This window comes from Capsicum annuum, unplaced genomic scaffold (assembly GCF_002878395.1).
Source record: "Capsicum annuum cultivar UCD-10X-F1 unplaced genomic scaffold, UCD10Xv1.1 ctg5278, whole genome shotgun sequence".
NCBI classification, from domain to species: Eukaryota; Viridiplantae; Streptophyta; class Magnoliopsida; order Solanales; family Solanaceae; genus Capsicum; species Capsicum annuum.
Window position 1 is genome coordinate 42,175 of NW_025860839.1, and position 9,863 is coordinate 52,037.

The 9,863-nt window shown below is 35.4% G+C and overlaps 1 non-coding gene across 1 annotated transcript; it reads left to right on the plus strand.

Moving 5' to 3' along the window:
• Positions 1-223: 223 nt before the first annotated feature.
• LOC124892979 lies at positions 224-330 on the plus strand. The gene has a single exon (XR_007050494.1). It is a non-coding gene; the product is annotated as a small nucleolar RNA R71 (small nucleolar RNA).
• Positions 331-9,863: the final 9,533 nt, after the last annotated feature.

A 9,863-nucleotide genomic window follows, 5' to 3' on the forward strand; every position in this document is an offset into this window, starting at 1 on the left:
ACCCGTAAACTGTTCAACCTCCAAAACACCTGCAACCTTCTTTGGATCACTTCTTGTTATATCAGTATGCCACTCAGCATTCCCCTATGAAATATGATTCAACAGTGTGTACAATTCATTATACGTCTTCTCTAGTGCTGGCCTACTAGCTGCTGAATTTAGGAGAATCTTGGTGTTTGGCTCAAGAACTTCAATGAAAGTATGTACTAATACATCATTAGTTTGGTGATGGTCAGGGAAATTTCTGAGCATAGCCTTGAATCTTTCCCAGGATTGGTAAAGAATCTCTCCATCTTTTTGCCTGAAACTCAAAATCTCACTTCTCAAATATGCTATCTTCCTAGATAGAAAGAATCGAATAATAATTTTTGAGACAAATTATCCCAGGAAGTGATGGAGTTTGGTGGTTTAGGATTTAACCACCTCGTTGCTTCCCCCAGTAGAGAACAGGGGAAGAAGGCCAGTTTGACATAATCAGTAGATACCCTAGTAGAAATTTAGGTATCAGTGATCTCTAGAAAGTTCTGTATGTGCTGTTATTGGTCCTCATGAGATAAATCTATAAACTGCCCACTCGTGTGCAAGAGTTGCACTATATCTTTCTTCAATTCAAACCAACCACCTAAAACTGTCTTGCAGATACTATTAGTAGCATTGTTCGTAAGTGGGATTGTCACTTTATAAATAGGTCCAGATTCTATTCTATTTGCAGAAACAGCTGGAGACATCGGAGCTGGGGTAATTGGAATAATAGGAACATAATTCACCTGATCTTCCATTTGAATTTGCTGAATTGGGTGTTGAAGTGTTGCTGCCCTTCACCTTTGATGAAATATCCATTCAAGTTTTGACTAAGGCTCAACCAATTCTTTTTCTCTTGCCTGTCTGATACATCACTTTTTCTGCAAAAGTCAGCCGCTAAGATCAAGTTGTTAACACTTAAATTTATTATCAAAAGAAAAAAATTAGAAAATTACTAATTATTTGAGTCCCTGGCAACAACACTAAAAACTTGTTGTAGTTTATTGCATATACAAGTGTATGTGATCGCACAAGTAATATAGTGACTCAGAAGCATCAGATATTGAACCCACGAGGACTACTTGATTAGCAATTTACTTAATTTTAGTTCCAACAAATTATATTCAAGTGTTTCAGAGTACCAAAATGGTTGTTACAATTTAATAAAATATTTTAACAAATAAACAAATAACAAAGAGTGTCGATCACAACGTAAGCTAGGTTGTAAATAATACGAGAGAGGTTTCCAGGGTTGAGGCACTCTTAACAATCCTTTAAATATCTATTTTAATTGTGGTTGTGATGATTATCGGGCTGTTGATTCATAGGATTTATATTACGATCATGGTCTTTTGAGCCTCTAATCTTCTATCTAAAAGGACACTGGAACTACATTGTTGAGCGGGGATGCAATAATTCATTTTTATGCTTTAAGTTATCTTCCTACATTTAAACCAAACAAGACTTCAGGTATATTCCTATCTTAGCCGCTACTTCAAATCCTTTGTTCTGTAAAGGAATATGAACTTGCTCCTTAGACTCTTAGATATATCCTAATAATTCTCCTTCCTGGTTCACAAAAGGATTATGGATGCATTTTAATGGTGTCGATTCATTAAAATAATAAAAATAAGAGATTAAGGACAACCTATGTGATAAATCAACATTAACCACTCAAAGAATATCAAAATATAATCATGAGCTCGACCTTAACCCTAGAAAAAGGGTGTTTATCCACTCATGTTCAAAATTAACACCAAACAAATATAATTAATCATACCAATATCAATGTCGAAAGATTAAAAATGAAAGAACCCTAATAATAATCTCGTATATTATTTTTTCCTTGTTTTTTTGTATGCCAAAGATGTTTACAAATTGTATTAAGTATCCTTTTGATAGTAGGGCTTGATACATGAAAATTAGCCTTCCCTGTGTCACAGACCTTATCACGGATACTAAGGTCTGTGACACACCAGTATCCCGGATGTGTACTGGCGCATGCCATCCAAAATAATTTAGCCTCAATTCCACAGAGGATATCACGGACACTAAGGTCTATGGAATGGGGCTATCATGGACATTTAATGGAATTTTCAATCTGATTTAAACTCATCAGTGTGCCATGGAGCCTAAATAAGAGGCTAAATTCTATGGTACGGAGGTTTGTTTTTTTCTTCCTTTCCAACTCCTTGTATATTTTCTGATTTCAATACTTTGTTCCATTTGAACCTTTTTCCAGTATCTTCATGCTCATCATGTAACTCCTAATGCCTCCATGATCCAATAACTTCCTTACTAATGCATCAAAGCACGTACAATTGCACCATGATCAAGCCTTACAACACTAATCATGTCCTTTAGCTTGAGAATACAATTTCAGCTCAAATACAATATAATTTATAGGTTTTAGCTCATAGAACAAGTACAAATATGGGTAAATATTGGCACTTGGACATATAAACACGCCTAAGATCAATAATTTTGGCCATCCCATCAGAATAGAATTTTTGACCATACTGTCTGAATAGAATATTGGACCATTTCACCGGAATAGAATTTCTGAGCATCCCGTCTGAAAAGATTTTAAAGATCCAACAAATATTTTCATCTATACACTTCTTTATCTCTCGTTTATAAGGACCATATCCAATCGATAAAGCATCCTCATGACTTTTTCGACGACCAGATATGTACTTTTTATTTTTCTCCCGGATCTCTTTCTTTTATTGTATAACCCTTCTCTAGTACTTCAAGTCCAATGCATCTTCACAGTGGCTTGCAGCGTACAATTTTTAGTGAACAATGCATTTTTCAGAGAATATTGTATCCTCAGCGATAGAGTTCAGGAAAGGTATCAATAGTATGTTAAGGAAATGAAAACAATTCTGGAGACTAATTGCTACATTAAATTGTTGAAATCCAACTAGCTGATTCATGAAAACATCCTTATTTTCATCTTCTCCCCAGATTAGGTGCACTTGTTTCACCTTTTATAGTTTGTTTGGTCTAGATTTCTTGACTATTGGAGGTAGATACGTACTATCTCATTTGATACATATATTTTCAGTCCTTTCTTTCTTGGTTTCTTTTCTTATTATATTGATGATTCTTGTGGGATTAGTGACTCTTTTTTTCTAGTATTTATTAGGAGTTAGTTGAGACTAGCATATCTATTTCTTGATTTTGTTGCTTTTGTTTTACGTGGTGGATTGATTATTTGATTCTGCCTTGTAGATTTCTTTCATTATTACATTTGTGCCATTTTTGTTTTACCAATTTGTTTTCTTATCCTTACCTACTTTCTTGCCTTATTTTCTTCTCTTATCATATTGATTAGTAGCTGTAGGGATCAATAGTGGACTATGGCCATGTCATAGGTTAGGATGAGGATTGAGGTTGGGGTTGGAGGCTAGACTAGGGTCTGGGGTGAGGGTAGGGTTTAGTTATGGTTATAGGTTAGGGTTGGGTTTAGGATCTAATTTGGGGTTTGATGAGGGGTAGTAAATTTAGTTGGGATAAGGGAGATTTCAGGTTGAGAGTTGGGTCTAAGAACATAGGGACTCTTAAGGGTAAGCCTATAAAGCTTGTGAAGATTGTTAAGAAGAGGAGGATTAGTATAGCTTGTGTCTATGAAACCAAATAGGTATGATCAAAAGCAAGGAATGTTGACATATATAATTTATGGTACTTGGGTAGTGAGAGACATAGGAATAAGGTAGGTATATTTGTAGATAAAGTACTTAGGAGGCAAGTGGTGGAAGTTAAGCGAGTTAATAATAGGTTGATATCAACTAAGTTAGTCATTGGAGGATCTACGTTGAATGTTATTAGTGCCTACGCTACGCAAGTAGGGTTGGATAAGGAGGAGAAAAAGAGCTTTTGCAAGGATTTGGATGAGGTAGTGAGAGGCATTCTGAGCACTGAGAAACTTTGCATTGGAGGGGTTTTCAATGGGCATATTGCATCTTTATCGGGAGGTTATAATGATGTGTACAATAGTTTTGATTTTGGGAAGAAGAATGATGGATAAGTTTCACTTTTAGATTTCGCTAGTGCATTTGGGTTGCGGATAGTGAATTTGAACTTCCCAAACAAGGAGAAACACCTTATTACCTTTAATAGTTCAGTGTCCAAGACCCAAATAGATTATTTACTCCTTAGTAAAGGGGATAGAGATAAAGTTATACCTATCGAGAATGTTCTGACCCAACATAAGTTGTTGGTGTTGGACTTGGTAATCAAAAAGGATAGAAAGAGAAGGGGAGTGGAGGATCGGCCCAAGATTAAGTGAGGTAGATTGACTTTAGACAATCCTGTGAAAATAGGAAAGAAGTTGACAATAGGGGCTTGGGAAACCAATGGCAATATGGATAGTATTTGGGACATGACTTCCATTTGTATCAGGAAGATCTCTAGAGAAGTGTTATGAGTCTTGAGAGGTAGATCTGGCAAGCAGCAGGGGGGAAGGTGTAATATCCCATATGTTTTTGCTAGAACTCTAACTATCGTTCCTATGCGTATAGTCTCCAATCCAAATGATTTCCCATGTGAATATAAGTTTCATGATCATTATCCTAGTGTGTGAAGTGCTTTCAAGGTGAAATATGTTCAGAGGAATCACTTAGAGCATAATAAGCTAAAAGCCTTTGATTTGGTCAATTTTTGGTGTTTGATTTTGCAAGGTTCATCTTTGAATGATTATAACATTATGAATTTGTGGAATTTGTCAATTAAGACCCACCAAATTGTAGATAATCGAATTAACTTTCCAATGTTACCAATTTTGCCTTAATCCGATACCAGAGCGTAAAGTTATGGCTTTGCAAAGGGGTATGCGTCACCTAGCTATCGCATTCACTGGAAATGGTTTGCCAGAAGTTGTGTGATGCAAACCTTAAGGTTTTCCATGGGTTGTACGATGCAAGCCTTTAGATTTGCCATATATTGTGCGACTTAAACCCTATGGACAAATGATGTACACACTTTGTTTTTGAGTTATTTGAAGGGAAACCAAGTCTTTTTACATTCTAACACCATCCCTAAAAATCTATGACAAAATTAGGGTCATTAGTAAGGTTTTAACTCTCTAAAATCCCTAGTTCATCTTTCAAAAATACAATAGGAGAAAAACAAGTTAGGGTTAAAGATTTAAGCTCAAGGGATAAAATTTTTCACAAATTCTTCATCGATTAAGGTAAGTAGGGCTTTTCTAAACTACATGGGCATGGATAAATTATTATATTAATGGTTTTAATGTTGATAAATCATGTTTTCATGAATAGTTTGAATAACATTGAAAAGTAAGCATTGGAATTCCTTCCAATGATATATTTTTTTGGTCTTAAGGCCTTACGTTAAATCTGAACTTTACTCATGTATATGTATAAATTTATTTACAGTTTTGAAGTGTGAATTGAGAGCATGAAGAATGAATATGCCTCTATCATTGTGTACCTTTTTATTTCCAAGTTAAGGGTTATTCAATTGTGTGACTTAAAGCATGAGCCAAGGGGTTTACTATCAATTACGAAATTTATGTTGGTTGTGAATTGAAGAGAGTCATATTTTCTTGTTTTTAAATGCAAAAGGTAATAATCGAGGGAATTTCATGATCATTTTTTTAAACTGACCACCATTGATTAAAATGTTTAAAAGAGAGAATCTTTGCATAGTTTGACATATGTTTTGAAATATGAGTTCTCTTGTATTGTTTGAATGGTTTGGTGGTCTGAACAATTTTTTGAGTAAAAGAACTATGATACTATTATGATATGACTTAGACTTATGACTTGTAAGTATTGGTATGACGATACCAATATTAGATATGCCATAACAGACCTAGAATAGAATAGAAGTCATATTTCAATTAGATTTTCAGATTGGAGTTTTGAAAGATGCATGTTTAGAAAAGGTTAAAAAAGGGCTTAAGCGATGTTAGGTGGTTACATGAGGAAAGCCCGAGTTTAGAAAACTCATTTCTTGAAATTGTGTTTTGCCGATGTATTATTATGTCTCCATGAGGGATTATACGCTGACCTAGTGGCCGGTGGCGTATCAGAATTAGAAACTCCAACCTTTGCAGCAAACTTGGGTTAGGGGCTTGGTTGTCGAGTCAAGGGAGGATTCCATATAGCCCGTGGAATATCAGACTTGTAGGGTATACCACCTAGCTCAGAACTAAGGCAAAGATGTTGAGTTGAGATTTGCAGAAATATTTTAAAAGCCTAATTATTATGCCCATGAATTTTCATATGTTTGATAATGACATACTTTTCATGAAATTCTCTCACTTACTTTACATAATAGTATTTTGTTTTTGGATTGTTCTGCGTACCAGTACATCTGTATTGACCCCTATATTTTAAGATCTGAGGCACAGTCCCGAGGTCCTACTAAATAGTAGATTGGTGTGTTCGAGACTTACAGTTGGTGAGCCTTCTCTATTCTAGGAGGCTTGGTTATTAGACTTTGTTATTTTATTTTAGTTTATGGTCCAACTGGGGGCCTTGTCCTAATTTTCAGATAGAAGTTGTTCTTATGCTGTTAGAGATTTCGTAGACTGGTATCATGTATTTTGAGTATTATGAACCTCGTTTCGTATTGCCCAGTTGAATTTAAAAATCTACCATGTTTCCATTTTGCTAACTTTCTGCATTTTTTTACATTGTATGAACATTGTGTATGATTGCCAAATAGAATTGGGGCGCTTGGGCTTTCATGGTTCGAGATGCTCATCATGGACGGGGTCTCATATTGGGTCATGAAAAACTTGGTATTAGAGCACGGTTCATGGTATTAGGGTGTCTTCAAAGTTCACCAGGTAGATTTTTTATGGGTGTGTCGTGCGCCACACTTATAAGGAAGAAGCTACTAGGAATTTAGGAATATTTCTCTTTCTTCATGTTCTAGTTCATGTTATGGATCCTGAATGTTTCCTTTTCATACTCTAGTTTGTGCTATAGCGTCTTCCATACTAAAGTTATCCCAATTCTTTCCTTACTCTAATGTTATTGGAGATATCTCATTGTCAAGGTGATTCAAGTGCAGAAGCTTATAATCTAAATAATATTGTCCTTTCTAATCGTGTCATAAATGATTATGAAATTGCATAAGGACTTGAGAGGAGTCCATGAGTGCTTTAAAGTGTGTTGATTTAAGATTTTACCTTTATCTACATAAATCGTGCATTTGGGCATGAGGTATAGAGTGTCTCCAGTCCCTTTTCTAAAACAATTGTTGCAGATGTCATGCTTAAGGGTAATGATGTATGGAAGAATATTGGAACATTATTTCCACCCGAGTAGTAGTATATGATAAAGTATCATAACCTATGAGCTGTGAGATGGTCCAAAAGTTAGTGATATGACATCAGAAGCTTAGAAGTCACAATGAGGGTGACTTTTGTGTAAAAAAGCTAGTTTAGTTGTATGATCGTTAATTGAGGGATGGGTTGCCATTTTATAGGGATAGAATAAACTGGTAGCAGTATTTGTAGATTGTATGATAGTCTGTGGAGGAAGTGTATGGGTATGATTATTATTTATTCAAAATAGGGAAGGAGCTAGAGTATATAATTATGGTGGTTATAGAAATCACTTATAGGCTTTGAATGGAAACAAGTAGATTAGCCAATAAGTTATGAGCATAGACTCGTTGCTGTATATGGAATTATGAGGTAGTTGTGATGTATGCATAGGTAAGGAAGTTTGATGTAAGAAGGTATAATATGGTTAGTAAAATTGAAATAGGTTATATTATAAGGTTAAATCCATCTATTCTTATTTATTAGCTTTAGTCCCCCTTCTCTAGTAGTTGTAAACTAGTACTTTATGTGAGAAGGTATGTAGTGAATTTTGAGTTGTAATAGTGATGTCATGGTGGGGTTGGGATTTTAGGTAGTAGTTAAGTGAAATGAAGTATTTGGGTTAATTTTCCAATTGATGGACTAGTATAGTATATGGCATGCTTTACCGGTGCTATATAATTGATGCTAGACTATAGGCTTGAGCTCTAGATGTGGATTATGGTGATAAGAATAGTATCTTAAGACTAATGATGCGTATTTTGTCGGAATAAATTTGTAGGCTTGATGTGAGCTGTGAAACAACCTAGGTTGGAAACTTGTGGAAAATTGTGATGTATATGTATACGTGGGAACAAAAGTAAAATGATTTATTGTGGTTGAATCATTAAGTGGATAAGAGCGAGAGTATATAAAAATAAGTTGAACCCCGAGGTAGCATGTAGTTAGATAAGCTGTGATGTGTACGACTGTCACGCGCACCTAGATTTTATTCTAAAATCTTGTAGTATAGAGAAATCTGAGGAGTTGTTGTATATGTTATTTAGAGTTGAATGAAAGAAATATGGGTAGGAAATATATGCCTTTGGTACAGTTTTACAAATTTTGTTAAGTTGAAGTTAAGTGATTAGAGATCTAAGGTTAGTGTGTTGAGTGGTGGAGAATGGATCATTGTGTGATAAAGAGTGTGGCTGTGTAATCTCATGAGAGCGCGAGTTGTAGGGTGATGGCTACAGAGGCTAGCGAAAGTTAAGAGTATCATTCCCAAAAATCAATGCCTTGAAAGTATACTTTATTAGGGGAAGTTTAGCTTTTATGTGTGTGGTGATACCCCATTGTGTTGAGAGTTGTGGTTATAGATTTGATCAGGGGATATGTCGGCAAGTCTAGGATTGTGATTTTGATCTAAGGGGGAGAAGGTAAATTAAGGTAGTTCCCAAATTTTCTCAGTGTGGCAAGTTGTGGGGAGGAGTCATGATAAACGTATTCCTATTTAAGCATATTCCTCCTACATCAATTTAAGAGGTAGTTCTACCAATGTATTATGTATTCAAGTCCTGCCTATGTTTAAGGTCTAAGTTCTCTATGTAACTCATGTAATTTTTTGACCTCCAAACTAGAAGCAATGATGTCCCAGTAAATTCAGTCTTCCATGTATTCAAGCTCTATGTTATGATGTTTTTAATCCATAAATCCATGTCCCGAATCATGCGTGGTTCTATGAAACTATATTTTCATATGTTACTGATTCATTTTATGTTGGGGTTAGCCAAAGTGAGAAGGTGTATGCAAACTCAAGACTATCTCATCTCTAAAAATGAGAAGCAACAGTTCCAAGTAGCAACACCTATCTCAGTCGTTGACTTCATGAATTCCACCTTCATGTTATACAACTCATGATATATTCTCTCATGTTTCCCACTTAGGTCTGTCCTAAGAACTCATGTTGTGTTATGTTTATGCCCGAATGACTCTCTATTTATGATCTAGACATCGAATGTATGAAGTACTTCGTGTATATTGTATCATATATTCACCGCATGTCCCACCTTGAGTAGATCAACAAATATGGGTTATAATAGAGTAGTTTACTCCTATTCATGATTCTTATGCTAGGGTCCCTCAATGACCCTCCGTATGTTAGTATGATGGCGATTGTGGAAGCATAGTAATGTTTTAGGTAGGGGAGCAGATGTTCTGGAAGGTGAAATTTCATATGTGATTTCTTGAGTTAAGGTTATAGGAGAATGGGGAAGAAGGAGATGAACTTTCATTATGTGAAATAGTTAGGAAGGAGATATGTGGCGAAAATCTTTGAGAATGATTGAAGTTGCTGGTTTTAGAAGGAAGATCTATAAAATGGGTGTAGTAGAGATAGGCTTGAATGTTGTGATTGATGGATACTCAAACCGATGTGCTATGTAGATAGTACTCCTCGATTTAAGGCCTGAGGCTGTTAGATTATAGTGATAAGATAGAGAAGTATCTTAAAAGGATGTAGAGTATAGAGTACCATAGCTTTAGCTAGAACCTTTTT